Here is a 19,525-nt window from a genome sequence, read left to right as displayed (position 1 = left end):
TTTGGGAATTTCTAATGTCATGGTAAATGTTTTGATCCAGAAGTCAGAAAATCTGGGGTCTAATCCTGGATGTACCATTAATAAAGAGCTTTGTAACCCTGGGCAAAGCACTTCCTTTCTCTGGGCCTTAGTTGGCATATCTGTAAAAGAAGGCTTTCAACTACCTTCACAGGCTTTCTGACTCTTTGCAACATCTTTCAGTTTGACTGTTATTAGCATTTGCCATTTAGGCATAGAACAATCAAACATTAACTTAAAGTTTCATAACATGTGTTCCTTGCAGGAAGTATGTAAGAATCAAATAAAAACAATTTCATCATACATAAATCCAATCCCAAAGTAATAAGAATACTGACTCTTCAGTTGAGTCTGAATATCCAAAAATTGCTCCTCTACCAACTTTACAGGATCTTTTTCTGGAAAACTGAATAAGATCCTCTCAGTTTCTTTTATTTTAAATTGTAATTTTTTTAAAATTTGAGATGGGGTCTTACTAGGTCGTCCAGGCTGGTCTTGAATTCTTGGGTTCAAGTAATCTTCCCACCTCAGCCTCGTGAGTATCTGCACGTGCCACAGTGCCCAGCCCCTATTTGAACACTGAACTTCAAGGAAGGCTCAGGAAGGGCAGGAAATAAAAGAGATGTCAATCTGTAATTTGAAGATGGAATTTTAAGTCTTTTGAGGTGGTCCGACTTCCGAAATTTTACTAATGATTTCTTCTTACGAATCTGACAGACGCCAGAACTGTGAGTCTCTGTGAGAAACCATGAGAAATACAAGGTGTGATTTCTACCTTTGAGGAGTGTATGGTCATGTGGAATATGTATTAATGAAATAAGATCTTAAGAGTTAGAAGGGTCCCTAAAAGTGGTCTAATTCAGTTGTTCTCAAACTTTTACTCGTGTTGGAATCACCTAGACATCTTGCTAAAACACAGATTTCTGAGCCCTACTCCTGAGTTTCTGATTCAGTAGGTCTGGGAGGAGCTCAAAATTTTTAATTTCTAACAAATTATCATGTAATGTTGATAGTGCTGGTCCTCTGGAGGTCATACTGTGAGAACCACTAGTCTTAGAAGCTTCTCCTTCTCCTTCTCCTTCTCGTGCTCATGAACCTCACATAGAGACTGTAAACATTCCAAAACTGCCTACTCATGCTTTTCTAACCTGGCCCTAAACTCTTAAAAGTTTTGCAAGAAACCACCCACTGGAATACACAAAATAAAGAGTGTTTTTTATTAACGCATTTCCTATGGGGTTTTATTTTTCATGGTTTGGGTCCATACATTTCCTATTAAGTTGTGCCAAAATTTATAAGGTTTCTAGATTGCTTCAAACATTGAATTACGTTCCTTTTAGGGGTCTGCCTCAGTTAAGATTGAACCCCATGTTTTCTACCTTATAAACCTTTTGAACCTGATACAGCTCAAGTATTTTCTACCAAACTTAGTGTGGGAGAGTTTACAGTTCATTCTGTGGTTGAATAGCTTTTTCCAAAGTGAATCTCAAACCCACCTCACCCTTGGTGCCAGTTCTCCCACTTGAGCATCTGAGGTCTTTACCCTATGCTGCTTAGAAGTTTTTTCAGTATCCACAGGCAGCTATCATGTCCTCTCATAGACACATCAAGCTCTCTCTTGTCTGTTTTTATCACCTCTAGTTATGTCTTCACCCCTGTTCCTGAGTTCATAAAGGTTTAGGTGTAAACTCAGACTTAAGGCTAATTTTTCTCCACCAATTCAAAAGTATTTACTCAATATTTCCTACATGACAAGCCTGATGCAAGTTTTAGATAGAGATGAGTAACAGATTCCACATCAACCTTCATGGGGTTCACAGTCTCAAGGGGAAAACCCAAATATGTTTTATACTGTCCCTTCGGAACTTTTATTCCTTTCTTGTTGAACACATTACATTTTTCTATACACTTTGTGTTGAACATATTACACTTTTCTATACACTTTGCCATCTAAATAATTCAATTTCTCCAAACATTTTGCATTATTTTATCTAAAAAGATTATGATCATCTTATGTGAACTCACTCATTTATTTTACTCAACATCTACTTATTATGATATATTGAGATTCACTCAGTTGTGAAGCAAAAATAGATAGTAAGATCCGTGGATGAATCCTTTAAGAGCTTAGAGTAGGGTAGATCAGGTGAATTACAAAACTGTGTTGGTTTTAAAATATGTTCCAAGCTGGGTGTGGTGGTGTGTGTCTGTAATTCCAGCTACTTGGGAGGCTGAGGTGCAAGGATTGCTTGAACCCAGAAGTTCCAGGCTGCAGTGAGTCCTGATCATGCCACTCTGCTCCAGCCTGGGCAACAGAGCAAGACCCTGTCCCTAAAGCAAAACAATACAAAACAAAATATCCTACAAATTTTTTCACACGATTCCCATTAAGAATTAGGGTCAGTGTCCCATCCTCTTGAATCATGTGTCACATGTCACAGGCCTGTGACAGCTTTGACTACAAAAATATAACAGAAGTTTTGTTCCGTCTTCCAAAGCCATATCATAAAAATCAATGCAACTGCTCTTTGTTCACTAGAACATTCATACTTGAAACTGATCCCATATAAGAAGTCTTATACTACCCTGAGACTTCTATATTGTGAGGGAGGTCGGGCTGTGTGTAGAATACCTGCGCAGGAATTCCAATTGAGGTAGGCCCAGCTGAGGTCCTAGTTGATAGCCAACATCGACTGCCGTGCACGTTTAGTGAAGACAGCTCCAGGTAACTCCAGCCCCCAGCTATTGAGTCTTCCCAGCTGGTCCCAGATACCTTAGAACAAAGACAAGCCATTCCTGCTGGGGCTGGGTCAGAGAATTTGTGAGCACAGCCTAACAGTTGTTTTATGTCACTAAGTGGTGGGTAGTTTGTTATGCAGCAATAGTGCATTCAGCCTTTCTAGCATTGCTATAAGGAAATGCCTGAAGCTGAGTAATTTATAAAGAAAAGATGTTTAATTGGCTCACAATTCTGCAGGCTGTACAAGCATGGCGCCAGCATCTGCCTGGCTTCTGGGGGTGTGGGGTGGGGAAGGGGGCCTCAGGGAGCTTTCACTCATGGCAAAAGGTGAAGCAGGAGCAGACATGTCATGTGGTGAAAGCAGGAACAAGTACGAGGGAGTGGAGGTGTCACACATTTAAACAAACAGATCTCGAGATAACTCACTCACTGTCATAAGAACAGCACCAAGCCACGAGGGATCTGTCCCCATGGCCCAAACACCTCCCACCAGGCCTTACATTCAACATTGGGGATTACAATTCAACACGAGACTATGGTGGGACATCCAACCAGCATCAAATAGTAGCCAAAACAAAAACATACAACCGTGTCTGTTTTCATTAATCTTTATCCTTAAAAGTTAGAATCAGAGTTTTCCCATGTTTTCAAAATCCCTATCCCTAATGCTTTTCTACTTTTATTTGCTATCTTATAATGACCTCTCTCCCTTTTTCTCTTTCTTTTTTTGAGAGCAGAAATTGTTTTTTATTATTATTTCTTTCTTTCTTCTTTTTTTTTTTTTTTTTTTGGATGGAGTGTCACTCTTGTTGCCCTGGCTGGAGTGCAATGGCACAATCCCGGCTCACTGCAACCTCCGCCTCCCAGGTTCAAGTGATTCTCCTGCCTCATCCTCCCAAGTAGCTGGGATTACAGGCATTCCCCATCATGCCTAGCTAATTTTATATTTTTAGTAGAGATGGAGTTTCACCATGTTGGTCAGGCTGGTCTTGAACTCCTGACTTTAGGTGATCCACCTGCCTCAGCCTCCCAAAGTGCTGGGATTACAGGCATGAGCCACCATGCCCGGCCTCTTTTTTGTATTATTTATTTCAATAGCTTTTGGGAACCAGGTTTTTTTGGTTACATGGATAAGTTCTTTAGTGGTGATTTCTGAGATTGTGATACACCCATCACCCAGGCGGTGTACGCTGTACCCAGTGTGTAGTCTTTTTTCCCTCATCTCCCTCCCACCCTTCCCTGAATCCCCAAAGTCCATTACATTACTTATCCCTTTGCATCATCATAGCTTAGCTCCCACTTATAAGTGAGAACGTACAATAGTTGGTTTTCCATTCCTGAGTTACTTCACTTAGAATAATGGTCTCTAACTCCATTCAGATTGCTGTAAATGTCATAATTTCATTCCTCGTTATGACCGAGTCGTATTCCGTGGTGTATATATACCACACTTTCTTTATCCACTCATTGGTAGATAGGCATTTAGGCCGGTTTCATATTTTTGCAATTGTGTATTGTGCTGCTATAAACATGTGTGTATAAGTGTCTTTTTCATATAATGAATTCTTTTCCTTTGGGTAGATACCCAGTAGTGGGATTGCTGGATTGAATGGTAGTCTCTGTCTTTCTTGAGCATGCGTGATAACCACCCTTATCTACAAATATACCTAGTTTTCCCCAACCTTCGCTCAATCCTGTTGCCTCCTCCAGCTTTTGCCAAACTAGGCAGTAAACATGCTACAGCAACAAAACACAGAGTAAATTACATTATAATTATTACACCTATAAGAATCTGCCCATGGTAAAAAGATTTCCAACCCCACGGATGACCCGCTTGTTTCAAACAGTATTTGTAAAACAGGTTTTACAGTCCCCTGGAGAAATGACTCTGTCTTATGTATCAAACAAGTGATCACAAGGTAATTTAAAGACTCTACGATTCTAGCCTGATTTCAAGTATTCTGTCTGGGAAAAGGGAAATGAGTTATCCCTTTTCAAGGGGTGGCAATCTGAGTGACCACTTTCTAGTCTGAGTTAAGATGCTTTCAACTATGCTTTCAGATTAAACCTATACGACAGCCTAACAACGTTTTTTCTTTTTCATTCCAAGTGTGCAATGCTTCCCATATTAATGGATATCAGATGAAAAATCTCATGTTGGAGTGAGATCACCACTAGAATCCTGTTAACATGTTAGCTAAAGCCTGAAGACCCTACAGCTATCACTGGCTAGTCATTGAAGAAACTATGATTAAGAGGAAGGCAGAATTGAGCATCAGCATGCCCCAAGGGTTATGAAGCCATGGGAATGAGTCAGTGGGGGAGAAGGTGGTAGAAATACTCACTTCCATCCACATGGTTGGAGTTGTGGTCAGAATGTGGAAGAGGGACTCCACAAAGGTTCTGGAAAAAGACTCAGTCAGAGAACTGTGATTCAATGAGAGAAAGGGCAGAACCACAATGGATGAAATCCTTTTTCCCTGACACATACAATGTTAGTGGCTACCGACTAACCAGAATCAGTGTCAAGGGAAAACAAAACTCACTCCGATGTAGAAAGCTACGGTGACAGAGAAAATAAAACCTAGGCCGAATGCGGTGGCTCACGCCTGTAATCCCAATACTTTGAGAGGCTGAGGCAGGTGGATCACGAGGTCAGGAGATTGAGACCATCCTGGCCAACGTGGTGAAACCCCGTCTCTACTAAAAATACAAACATTAGCTGGGTGTGGTGGCGCGTGCCTGTAGTCCCAGTCACTTGGGAGGCTGAGGCAGGAGAATCTCTTGAACCAGGGAGTCGGAGGTTGCAATGAGCCAAGATTGTGCCACTGCACTCCAGCCTGGCGACAGAGTGAGAATTCATCTCAAAAAAAAAAAAAGAAAAGAAAAAAGAGAAAAGAAAAGAAAACCTGAGAAAAGCTTAAAGGTCAGGTGACAAAAAAAAAAAAAAAAGAAAATCAATGTCTGCAACAGGGTAAAAATTGACAAAATTTATAAGCCCTTGCGGATGTAGAACCTTTGATCCTGATGTCACATAAATCCACAAGATTTATACATATGCATGTACACAATTTTGATCATGGTCATATTTTTTCAGGTGAATACATATATCAAATTGTATACTATAAATATGTGCAGGTTTTCACATAGCAATTATCCCTCAATACACTGCAAAAAAGAAAGAAAAAATCCACAGATTGGACAAAAAACCACGGAACTCTTGTTTATTAAGATACTTTCTGCATCTAAAGATATAGCTGCACCCTGGCCCCCACTGTTTACCAGCTCCCAAGCATATCCCTCAATTCTAGAGAAAAACAGAATATAATTAGCACCAGGCTCCATCTCAATCTTCCTTCTAAATCAGTAGACAGGATTTCCTTAAAGATAAGACATTCTCCTGTCTCTCTGACATTTGGTTGAAATATTGAAAGGAAAGCATACCTAGCAGAGAGGGCTTGGCACATTCAATTCTACATTTTTGTCAGGAAAGAGAGACAGGCACCTTGCTATAGACGTAGTGTGATTTATAGCAACAAGAACTTGAAAAAGTGGGTTGTCTTCTTTTTAGAGTTAAAGGCCTCTTCCAATTAACAGTTAGCATGGCTTGTTTTTGAAGAGTTAGAGAAAGGGAGGCGGTGGTTGCAAACATCGTGTACCTGTTAGGAGTGGAAGACAATGTGTTTGGAGTTTTCGGCTGTTCCCTGGTTTGCAAGCCAGGAGGACTGTCACAGACAAGATACACAGTCAGCAGAGACAGATGTGCTTAGGAGAATTGCAATTCCAACATTCACTCAAAACTAAGCTCCCACACAGACCACCAAACCAAAGATAAAGGAAGTGTTCAAGTCTTCTCACTCAATTAGTTCATTTATAAACATTTACTGAGCAGTCTGTTAGATGCCAAGAACAAAGAAGGGAAAATAGAGATGAATAAAACACATCCTTGACAACTTAGAATTCATATGCTAACTAGGAAGACAGAAGAATAAGCAATTAAAACACAACTTACCAAGTGCTGAAATAGAGATATGTATAAGGTACAATAGGAGAAATAACTCTGGCTGGAGAAACCCAAAAGTATCTGGCATGGAAAAGAACCACTAAGCCAGGCATTCAAGGAGTAGAAACTGGAAGGGTGAAAAATGTATATTGACATATTCCAGGCATAGGAAAGAGCACTGAGTTAACACATGAAGGGCTATATGTCCGTTCTGGGTTATATGTGGATTAACACCTCACAAATGAAAACTTGAACACTAGGAAGTTCTGTGTGTCAAGTATAAGACTGTTGGTGGCAGTTATGGAAGATGCGGAGTTTCTTTATCAGTGCAATGGGGCAATGGGAATGTCACGGTTAACTACCTTGGTAGACCAGGGCATGGCAGCTGCAGCAAACAACGGACTGGAGGCTGCAGCACACACTCCCCCAACCCCCACCACACACACACACACACACACACACACACACGCACTCCGCAGAACACTATGGCTCATCCAGCTATGGTGGGCCAGGAACACGACAATCTGACAACCAGGATGGATGCCCAGCTCAGTGGCTTTGCCACAGAAAAGACACTACCCATTCATGAAATTGCCTTTCTGTTCCACGAGTGTAGATCTCTCTCCATCCTCAGACTGCCCTCAAACTTAAGACCTCAGTGAGATGATCTCAGAAGAACCCACTCATCTATTTTGGGGAACAAATTCTAGACGCAGATAGAAGCTTTATTGTTCAGATATGAAAAAACAGAAGCAAAATAAAACGAGATACATGAGGAGATCCTAAACACAGATGGGTAGTATACTATTTCCATAGCAATAGAAGAGCATTCTTTTTTTAAGAGATTTACTGCAGGAAGCAGACATAAATTTTAGACGTTTGTCTTTTATTGTCAACAGTATTAAAACAAAAGACAATGCAGTGAGATCAAAAGGCAGCTGTTAAGAAGGAATTATAAAAAGGGAACTAGATGAGATAAGTGAAAAACATTAATATTAAACATGTGAAAAGAGACTTTTTAACGTATAAAAAGAGTTAAGAAAAGAATCGACAGTGCAAAAAAAAAAAAAAATTACATCAGCAATGTTATCAGCAACTCACCCACAATCAAGAGGAAAAAGAAAAATAAAACACATTCATGAAAGGGGTGATGCTACAAGTAGATAACAGAAAAGAGAGAGCCAAAATGTATATTAACAGTGTATTTGATGGGGAGAAAAGGAGAAATTGAGCAGAAGCAAATAAAATTATCCTAAAACTGAACACCTAAACTTGCAGATCAAAAGGCTTCGATAAATGGCTGGGCACGGTGGCTCACGCCTATAATCCCAGCACTTTGGGAGGCTGAGGCGGGCAGATCACCTGAGGTCAGGAGTTTGAGACCAGCCTGACCAACGTGGTGAAATCCCGTCTCTACTAAAAATACAAAAATTAGCTGGGCATGGTGGTGGGTTCCTGTAACCCCAACTACTCTGGATGCTGAGGCGGGAGAATTGCTTGAACCTTGGAGGCTGAAGTTGCAGTGAGCCCAGATCGCACCATTGCACTTCAGCCTGGGCAACAAAAAAGAAAAAAAAAAGGCTTCAATAAACATTAGATAGAGTTTCTACTAGATAGAGCTATGCCTTGAACTTGAGGATAAAGTATAAGAAGATAGATTTAACAAGTTGTCTATATTTCTATTTTTTTTCTTTTCTTTTCTTTTCTTTTCTTTTTTTTTTTTTTTTTTTTTTTTTTTTTTTTTTGAGATGGAGTTTCACCCTGTCTTGCAGGCTTGAGTGCAGTGGCACTATCTTGGCTCACTGCAAACTCTGCCTCCTGGGTCCCTGTTCAAGCAATTCTCCTGCCTCAGCCTCCGTAGTAGCTGGGATTACAGGCGCACGTCACCATGCCCAGCTAATTTTTATATTTTTTGTAGAGATGGGGTTTCACCATGTTGGACAGGATGGTCTTGAACTCCTGAACTCGTGATCTGCCTGCCTCGGCCTCCTAAAGTGCTGGCATTACAAGCGTGAGCCACTGCGCCCCGCCCTACCTTTCTATTTTATAAAAACAGATTAACTTCAAGATTATCCTCTACAATGTTAAATGGCAAAAGACATCAACAAAATTTATGAAGGAAAGAGAATGAGATCAAAATATTCCGTAGATACCTGTTTTAGTTAAAATGCTTCTATTGCAAGAGACAGAAGCCCTGAGGATGAGGAACAAAGTAGTCTGATGACAATCACCCAACTATCCCATAGAATGCGAGAGAAGCTCCCCAAAGAACTAGGGGAAAAGGAGATGTGAAATCATGCCAAAAGAACACAGCCACAGCTACCACATTCCACTCTCTTCAGTCTTATGATCTGACACTCAAGCGCCCTTTTTTCTTTTTATTCATTTCCACGAAGTGTTCTCAGCCAATATGATGCTATAATATGAGGTATAATCAAAACACTCACATACCTTTTCCTCAGAGGAAGACAACCCAGCATTTCATCTGGCCACTGCATCCACCTGCAAATCCATCTGGAAGATGAGCATCCCTCTCATTCAAGGTCATGCGTGGGCCCCCAACCTGTTGCAACTTGAGACCCAAGGATAGATTTAGCCACACTTGACAAGCCCGATGTTACAGTGATAGTGAGAAAATAGGATTAACATACTAGTAACCCCGATTTAGAAAAGGGAAGGAGAGGGATTGACTTTGGTGGCCAAAGGGTCATAACTGCTCCTGCAGGGGAGAAACAGAAGGGTTTCCAGCCTGATAGTGAAAGAAGTCCTCGGGCAGTCCATTGGGCTGCCTGTTTTCTGCTCTCTTGGCTATCATGACCCATTCCTGAGAGGGGTGCAAAGAAGAAAAGATGACAACACCTGCTTAACAATGCATTTCTCTAGGCCAGGTGACACAGACCTGGGGATCTTAGAAGAGATCAATAACCATGGCCCTGTTAGCCAGGCTTGGAATTTCTCTCCTTGTACAGTCCCCTTAAACTTAATTAATGGTTGATCAATTTGAGTGCTGAACACTCTGGATAACAATCCCTCATCTCCATGAGTGCCAGGATCTCTGCATCTGAGTTCTACTGAGATGCTGTTTCTGGCTTTTAGCAACAGGCCAGAGTCCTCCTCCCATCGAGGCCTGGAACCAAACCTTATAGCTTCACTTGCGGCTGCTGCCTGTGACCATCACCAAGTGCTCAGGCAGATTTACTGTCCTCTTTGTCCCCATGTGGGGGGAAGGTTTGGGCTCTGATAAAAAAACAGACAGGACTGATGTGGTTTCTCATGCCTGAAGTCCCAGAATTTTGGGAGGCCAGTGGGCAGATCACTTAAGCCTAGGAATTCAAGACCAGCCTGGGCAACATAACAGAACACCGTCTCTATAAAAAAAAAAAAAATACAAATTTCTCTGAGCATGGTAGCGTAAACCTGTAGTCCCAGCTACTTGGAAGGCTGAGGTAGGACAATCAATTGAGCCCTGGAGGTAGAGACTGCAGTGAGCTGTGATCACACCACTGCACTCCAGCCTGGGTGACAGAGCAAGACTCCATGTCTACTTTAAAAAAAAAAAAAAAAGAATAGACAGCAAAAGTTATTTAGGAGGGACTTGGTATACCTTCAAGAGTTGTAATCTTATTTCTCAATAAGTTTCTGTGGTAGGCTGCTTCTAAGATTACCTCCAGTGAGCACCACCTCCTAATATTCTCACCAGCCTGTTGAGCATGACCTGGACTTATTGACAGGTTTCCAAGACGTTGGGTTATAAAAAGACTGTGGCTTCTGTCTTGGGCACCTCTTCTTTTGCTCTCTCCTCGATCTTTCACCCTGGAGAAGCCAGCTATCATGTTATGGGACAACCAAGTCAAGAGGCCCATGTAGCAAGGAATCCAGTCTGCCAGTCACATGAGACAGCTTAGAAGCAAATATTCCCTCTACCCCAAGCAGAGTCTTCAGATGAGAACACAGCTCCAGCCAACACCTTGAGTGTAGCTTTGTGAGAGGGAACTGTGAGCCGGGGTCACTTACCTATGCTTTGCTGGAATTCCTATCCCACAGACACTGGACAGGAATCAATGTTTGTTGTCTTAAGCCACTACATTTCAGGGTAATTTGCTATGCAATGACAGATAAGTAATGCAATTTCTCATTCTCCCTCTCCTTCCTTGCATTAACTTGAATTTCATGCAAAGAATTTGTTAGGCTGTGTGATGATATGACTGGCTACTGTCTTAGACAGCTGATTTGCAGCACACCACAGTTACATGATATTCTTTTTCTGCCTTCAGACAGGTAGCTGAAACTAAAATTTGGTAATTTATTCAGAATATTTATTAGTGTACCAAGAAAAGAAAGAAAAAGGCCACCTACTTCAGCATTGTGACATCTTTCTTTTCTGGTGTTTTTTGTTGTTGTTGTTGTTTGTTTGTTTGTTTGAAGATCTTGTTGCTTACTAACATTCTGACATCTTTCTAAAGCTGCAGTTTCAATATGCACAGCGGACAAAGTCATAAGATGGAAAGAGCTTCAGCTCTACAGGTAACAGCTTAACCAGTTGCTTCACTATTGCCTAATAAACATTTCCAAATCCTCAGCCAGCATTGGGGACATTCTCACCACCTTGGAAACCACCTCAACTTAGCCCATTAGGTTTGTAACACACTTAGATCAGCCTAAGGAGGAAAAAGTGGCGTGAATTTATCAACTCAGGTAACTGGAAAAGTCTGGGATGAATCTTTAGGTACAGTTAAATTCAGAGGCTCAAATGATGACATCCACCATGAGACCTTTCCGTCCACCTCTCACTTTGGCTCTGCTTGGCTGCAGCAGACAGAGTCTCCCAATATAACAGGCATGATGTCTCCTGACTGCTCCTACTAACACACTTCTTAGTATAACCTCAGGGAAAATAGAACTTCTCCAATAACATGCTAGCAATCCCTGTGGTTAAGGACGGGGTTCTCAAGAAAAAATAACAAGATAAATTTTTGTAAAAGCACTCGACAAAATGAGGCAGCAAGTCTGGCGGGAAAACAGAAACTGTAACACTCCACTTCACTCTGGCTACTCAAACTGTGGTCCACTGATCAGCAGTATCAGCATCAACTGGGAGCATGTCAGAAATGCGAATGTAGCATCTCAGCCTGCACCCAGATCTTCTCAATTAGTCTGCACTTAACAAGTTCCCCAGCTAATTCACACTACAGTTCAGGGTGCTGCATTTATACCACCCAAGTGGCCATCTGGTAAGAATGCAATGGAAAAAATGCTTATAGGCCAGAAGGTAGAAAGTATAACACCATCTATCCTCTCTGAAAGAAGAAATTCAAAGGTGTCCAGCCATTTGGGATATAAATAAAGAATCCAAGAATGAGGATGCTGAGATTCAAAAGGACAAACTGAGCTTTTAAACCATTTAAAAATAGAATTATGGCCAACAGGATGTCTGTTAAGCTACTTGCTCTCTGAGCCTCAATTTCCTCACCTATAAAAGGAAAGAGATGTTCCATCAGAAATCGTCAGAGCTGGTTGTACATTAGAATCATCTGGGTAGTCTTACAATACCCCTGTTGGGTCCCATTCAAACACTTAAACCAGAATCTCCAATGATGAGGAAGACCTGAGATACCACAGTTTTCTAAACTCCCGGATGGTTTTTAACAAGGGTCCTTGTCTTCATTAAGGTCACACCAGAGTGATGTCCGAGAAAAGGCTAAGAACTAGCTCTAGTGTTGTTTTCATTAGAGCATCCTAGATTCTACCATCTCTATGTTGTAGCTTGTCCTCATGACTGGGCAGTGGGCAGATTCTTTAACCCTTTATAATGCTCAATGTTCTTTAAGGAGCTTATATCATACTAAGGGCAAGGGCTTTTGTTCTCAGGTTCTTCATGGGTTTCTGTGTGCAACCTTGGGGAGAGAATCTGAGATCTTCCTCCAATTTGAGCATTGAGTGGCATCAAGATTGCAGAGGAACAAGGAAGGTGCTATGTATTACAAAGGGAGAATTTGGAGTGCTCTAGAGGTGGGGAGAATGGAGAGGCAATCCAGGAAGGAATAGAAGGAAGAGTAGAGATGGGGAAAAGTGAAGATAGGACGGCTGTCTTCGAGGTGACTCCTCCCCGTGAGTGCCACATTTTAAGGAAATATACAACATGGTTGTGGGAGTGTATTTCTTGTGGAGATCAAAAGAGGGGCTGAAATTAATGACGTTCAGGGGCAGCGGATAGAGGAAACAGGGGTAGCATCTGCAGATGAAGTTATTGGACTTTGAGAGGAGCCTAGGCTATGACCTGCAGAAGTACTTTGGGAAGGGAGCAAAACTCACTGCTGTCAGGCTATTGCACCCAGTTCTCCAAGGGCAATGGATCCCCCCTTGTTTCTTCTTTGAATGAACTCATCTTGGCTCTACTCAACCTCCTTCATGCTGTCCTTCATTCTTTTATGTGGCAGCTGTGATGATGCAGCTGGGGACACAGTGGAATGAAAAAACAGACAGGTTATGGGACTTCCTGTCCAGTGGTAAGGAAGAAACCATCGCAGTATGAAGCTCATCATTCCAAACTAAGGTAAATGCTGTGAGGTGAAGGAATGTGGCTTTGAGAGAGCAGATAACAAAGGAATCCATGATCCACAGGGTGGTCCGAGAAGGCTTTCATGATAGAATGATGTTTCAGTTGAGATTAGAAGGAAGGTGTGAGCGGGGGTCACGCTGTGGAGTTCGGTCTTTATCATAAGATCAATGGGAAACTTTGAAGGGTTCTACGCAGAAGGTGAAAATATTGTTCTGCAGCATGGAAAGTACATTGGAGGGTTCAGAGTAGAGGTGGGGAAACCAATTAGGAGTCTCTATCGGTGGAGTCCAGCCAAGGCTAATGGTGGCTTGGATCCTAGCAGTAGCAGTGGAGATGGAAAGACATGATTAAGTTTGAGAGATACTTGGGAGGTAAAACTGCGAAGACTTGGTGCTAAGTCCAACGTGGGAAGTGAGTGGGAAAGAGTTTTCCTGGTTTTCTGGCTAGCACCACCGGGTGGATGGTAGTGCAGTTCAGAGGCAAGGCTGGTATGAACCTCATCACAGATGATTTACCTCTCCTATGACACTATTTACAGGAGAGTCAGCTATAGTCAGATTAAGAGACGGAAACCTCCTGAGGAACAATTCTGCCCTTCTCTGTGCATCCTATCTTGGAAATAGATACCCACAAAGCTACATCTCCCAATGTCAGTCATTCATTAAAAATAAGAACTGGTAATACGTTTTCCGAGGGATTTTCTTGGAGCCTCAGAACTTCTAGCTAATCAAAGAGAGACCATTATTTTGCTCATCCATCACTTAGTCCAGGCTGTGATGGTTTACAAGACCAGGACTGCACCCTCTGGAAAGGTACAAATAGTTGCTTACATGGTAAAGCCTCTAGCCCTTGGCTGCATCATCCTCTACCTTCTGAAAGATGCACATCAGGAAAATAGAAGTTTAACAACCAACTCTGTCTCTCTGTGAAGGGTGTTAAGGTCCTCCTCAGTCAAGCCACCAGAAAGAGCAGAATTGCACTGGCTCTGCTCCCTACTGGTGCTGTTGCTGACCCTCTCAGGCCTCTCCCCTCTTGGGAATGCAGACAAGGAGATCTGTGGCATGAGTTAAGGGAAAGGGCACCCTGGTATGTAGTTCTATGCTTGGCTCTGTTTCCAACAGTTTGCATCCCTCTGGGCAGACCACCTCATTTCTTTAAGTACTAATTTCCATAGCTACAAAACAAAGACCCTGTTTTGTGCCTTATAGTTTTGCTGTAAGGTGCACAAGGGTTGACATCATTTATTATGCCCTCCTTGAAGTATTTTCCTCTTTTGGCTTCCAGGAGCCATTACTCTACTGATTTTCCTCCTATATGACAGGCTGCTGCTTTTAAATCTTCTTTGCTGATTTCCACCTTCCTTCTTAACCTTTAAAATTTGAAGTTCCCTGTGGCTAATAAGTCCTTGTACTGCTTTTTTCCCCCTCCTCATTCACTTCCTGGTGATCTCACCTGGTCCTATGACTTTAAACATTTTTTTCTACCCCAAGTCCGTATCTTCAGCTCCATTAATTATCCAGTTGCTTTCTCCCATATCTCCGTTTATCTATTAAGCCTAATATGTTTTAACCTGAACCCTTCATTCTTTGCCACACATTGTTTCTCCACTTATTTTCCCACCTCCTTGATAGAAGTTGTTCATCCAGTTTTACTGAGGCCAGAAACATAGGGGTGGTCCATGGACCTCTCTTTCCTCGTCCCCTAAGTGCAGCCCGTGAGCAATTACTGTCAGCTCTACCCTCATGGTACATCTTGAATTCATTGCTTCCCCTGCTCTCCAGGGTTCCATCCTATCCAATGGACTACTATCTTTCTTGGACTTCTGCAATGGGCCTACTAAATTAACTCTCTTTTTCCATTGCCACATGCTCTCAATTCTTCCCCCAGAAGTCAGAGTTATCTTTTTTTTTTTTCTTTTTTTTAATGAAGTCTCACTCTGTCGCCAGGTTGGAGTGCAGTGGCACGATCTTGGCTCACTGCAACCTCTGCCTCCCGGGTTCAAGCAATTCTCCTGCCTCACCCTCCCGAATAGCTGGGACTACAGGCACACAGCACCATGCCCAGCTAATTTTTGTATTTTTAGTAGAGACGAGATTTCACCATGTTAGCCAGAATGGTCTCAATCTCTTGACCTCATGATCTGCCCGCCTCGGCCTCCCATAGTGCTGGGATTACAGGTGTGAGCCACCACACCTGGCCAGAGTTATCTTTCTAAATCAAGAACTAGATGATGTCACCACCTACTTGGCATTCTACAGTGCATTTCATCCCACTTAGACCAACTCCAAAGTCTGCTTATGACCTAGAAGGCCCCCCACCCACCTCTCTGGCCCCACTCCTGCCCCTCTCCCCTCACTCATCAAGCTCAGCCACACTGGCCTCCTCGCTGTTCTTCGAACATCCCAAGTGCCTTCCTGCCTTTGGGCTTTCCCGCAGGGTGTCTCCTCCTCCTGTAGGTCATGGCTGCCTTCGTTGCATCATTCAGGTCTCTTTTCAGCACCACTTCCTCAAAGAGGTCTCCTTAACCCTTTTTAAAAACACTTGGCCCCCATCACCATTTATCAACCTACTTTGTTTTATTGTTCTTCAGAGCATGTATCACTTTCTGAGGTAATTATTCTTAATTACTTAAATCTTTGTTAGTCTCCTCTATAAAAATATAAGATCACATGAGCAGGGACTATGCCTATCTCATTCACTGCTGTCTCCAGTTCTCCAGTACCCAGAACAGTGTCTAGCACATAATAGGTGTTCAATAAACATTTTTTGAATGGTTATATGAATAAGTGAATAAGCAACTGAATGAATGAGTGCCTAATTTTAAGGAGGTTAATTAAGGAAGAAAACACCTGTAGAACTTAAAAAGCATACAAAGGAAAACACTGGCTATCTGAAAATGTTACGTAAATTTTGGAGCAAGTTGAGAAGATTAGGGGTGTTAACTGAAAAATCGTGAGGGTTCACAAATTTGGCAAGGAGAGCTTTACTTCTTATAAAAGGTTATAGCCTGCGAGATGACCATTTTGACAGGCTGGGAAGCATAGTCTCCAATCAAAGCCCAGAAGCAGGCAAATTTCGATGGAGGGAGGGGAAGGGTTTAACAGGAATTTTAAGCTGAACAGGTTGGCCAAACGTACACATTGAACAGGATATAGGAGGAGCTATGTTCATGAAGGGGTCCTGATGTATGTATGTTGAACAAAATTGCATGTTACATACAAGCCATGGCCACCTTGGAGTAGAGATTTAACATTTCAGTGAATTACAATTAGGCCCTGTCTGTCAAAAGGTCTTTCCGGGACACAAAGGCACTCCAATGTGCAGCCTTTGTAAACTAGCCAGAGCCCAGTCCATGGTCGGTGGTCTTTGTAGCTAGAGAAAGTTACTGAAATTAGTCTCTTGTCCAATCAAAGCTTTAGTCATGGCTGGCGGAACAGGGGGTCATATAGTCAGCATCTGTGAGCTGGATGCATTGTCATTATTTTAATATTACTTACCTTGAGGCCAGTGCTTGTTTAACTGCTAGAGAAAAAGAAAATCCCCTGGGAAGTTAGAACACAGTTTATTCTTTGAGTGTAAGGTACATGACTTAACTCTTGCCTGGCATGGCCTTAGGTCTTGTTTGTAGTTTGGTATCTTATTGCCACAAAGAGTCCATTCTGTCAGTCCCGTGAGCTCTAGTTTAACATTAGTGCTGGTCATTTGTTATGTCTAAACTGCAAAAGAGAAGATATATAACGAGGTGTGTCTTACCTCCTGTCTTTTCATGGCCAGGAACTCAGTTTTTAAGGTTTCCCTGGGATCCGCTTGGCCAAGAGGGAATTTGTCCCATCAGTTGGGGGCTTAGAATTTTATTTTTAGTTTTCCAGGGGGGAGAAGACTGGGAAGAAAAAAAAAAAAAAAAAAAGCAATTGCAATTTCCAAAAATAAAGTTAAGGATTTACAGTGCTTTGTTGAAAGAAAAGAGAGTAAGACAAGAACAAAGAATAAGGATATTGGGCTTAAATACTTCCTGAGATTGCAGAAATCCTAAAGTGAGAATGTATATAACACAATCAGAAGAAAGGCCTCCTGAAAGGGTAAAGTGCATTATGGAAACGCAGAGGGAGAAAGAAGAGATGGAAAATAATAAAAATATGTAATTTTTGATTTTACAAAAAGCCATGCTGTCCTTAACTGTATGTTTCTGTAAGTGGTTTTGGTTTTCCTGGTGGTAATAAAGGAACTGCAGATACTATACTTACACTATGGAAATTCATTTTTCAATTTTTGAAAGGCCTGTGAGAAGTGAATGCAGTAATAGCTGTGAAAGTAGAATGAGTTCTAGAATGAAAGGTATTGTTGTGAAAGGAATATAAAGCGTCACTGCTAGGATGTAAGGCTTGACTTTGTGGAACATGCTCAGAATTCCAGGTGGCCCGGAGTCCAGAGCTGGGAGCAAACCCAGAACTCCAGGTAAGTGAGGCGGCCAGTGATGACTTGCTGATGTTAAGGCCAGGGGGAAGTGTGACAAGGAAGAGACAGAGATGTACCCCCGGAGAACCCCTGGCCCTCTGGGATGCTCAGAGCTAATCTGACTTAAAGTAGGAATATTTTTTCCATGCTATCTCACTTATCCAAGAAGCCACCGCTTTGTCAGTATTGATTGTGAACCATGCAAGTGAGCAGATGCAGACGGGTGGAGGCGGGGCTGCGACCCAGAAAACACCTACAAAGGGATTCGCTGTTCTTGAACAACCAGCAGATGACACTATGCCCCTCTCCCCAATATTAAAAGCAATAAAAGCTCCTGCCAGAAAAATGGTTTCTACCCTTGACCTACATCATCCCCTCCTAGAGACAGGAGAAAGCTATACTTCTTGCCTTCTCCAACTTTTGGCATTGAACTCTGAAATGCACAGCCAGCAGCCTTCTGGAAGTGAAGCTTGAGAGCTCAATGGCAGTGGTGAAGGTGCTTTGAAGAGGGGCTCTTTGAGGCCTGGGATTCTGCAATGCAGAAGTCAGTGATCCACTCCCCCCTTGTCCATCCTGTGCATCTGTAGAGCAGTCTGAACACAGAGCTACATCAGAAACACCAGTCCTGATACCTCTTCCTGCTGGGAGAGAGAAGGAGTCTCTCTTTGACCCCAACAAGTGGCCCCTAGGACATGCCCTGTCAGGAGTTAGGTTGGGACAAGGAGAGAAGGCCCAGCCTCTGCCATGTTGGCACTTTTCCTCTGCTTGTGTTTTGGAAGCAGTGCCCGGGCAGCCTCTCTCACCCATACATAGGGTGATGCCCTGCTTTCTCTGTCCCCTCCTGCATCCCTAGAACACACACGTACTTCCCTACTGCAGCTCCTGTGGGCTCAGCCTCCCAACTTCAGCAGAGGCTGGGACTCAGAGACTAAAGTTGCTTCCTGCTGGAACATGAGGTAACCTCATGTCCTCATTCAAACTCTCGAGGCCAACGCTAGAGGCAAAGTTCCACCATATGTCACTTTCCCAAGCCTGACAGCTTTTCTAGACAAGTTTCCAGGATGGGCAAATGAAACAGCAGTCACACCTCCACTTAAGTCCTGAGACAACATTTACAACTTACTCTGTGCTCTCTTCCCTGAGACCAGAAGTTTCCTTAGGTCTGCTCTGCTTGGGAAAAGAACATCAGTGGGCCCAGGAAGATGCCTCATTTTTCTGTGTGCTAGGACTCTTCTGGAGATATAACCGGAAATCTCTCCAGTGTTGCAGAAGCAGCCATGCTTAACCAGAAGGGCAACTTTTAATTCTGCGGCACGGTTTATAGGGTTATTTTAGATGCTTAGGGCAGGTGAGAGGGTCAGTTGATATTTTTGCCTTTATTTTAAATATCTTGTTAGTCTGGAGCCTGCATCAGTCAGAATACGTTAGGTCTATGCTGCATTAACAAATGACTCTCCAAATGTCAATAAGTTCAACAATAAAAGTGGATTTCCTGCACATGCTATGTGTCCACTGAAGATGGTAGAAGGCTCGGTTCATTGGAATCACTCAGGAGCCACCATATTTAACCTTCTGGGTCACCATATCAAAAGGGAAGATACGTCAAGAGGGTCTCAGATCAACAATTAAATGCTCCAATCTGAAAAGCAAACTGTGTTACTTATGTTCACAGCACATTGGTCAAAACTAATCATTTGGATGCATTCGATCACAGGGGAGCCAGGAAGTATAGCCAGGAGCCAGGGTGCAG

General features: G+C 42.5%; 1 long non-coding RNA gene across 5 annotated transcripts in view; it reads right to left on the bottom strand.

Moving 5' to 3' along the window:
- The window catches only part of LOC105473565 (uncharacterized), a 316,160-nt gene that overhangs the window by 22,098 nt on the left and 274,537 nt on the right, over positions 1-19,525 (bottom strand). For all 5 annotated transcript variants that reach the window (XR_011615375.1, XR_011615374.1, XR_011615372.1 and 2 more), the window contains one exon: positions 17,074-17,200. This is a non-coding gene — a long non-coding RNA (uncharacterized lncRNA). The remainder of the gene's footprint in view (positions 1-17,073; positions 17,201-19,525) is intronic.

The sequence above is a fragment of the Macaca nemestrina genome, chromosome 17 (assembly GCF_043159975.1).
Source record: "Macaca nemestrina isolate mMacNem1 chromosome 17, mMacNem.hap1, whole genome shotgun sequence".
In the NCBI taxonomy this organism is placed as follows: Eukaryota; Metazoa; Chordata; class Mammalia; order Primates; family Cercopithecidae; genus Macaca; species Macaca nemestrina.
Note: the sequence above shows the minus strand (reverse complement) of the source record. Positions and strands in the feature narration are given on the sequence as shown.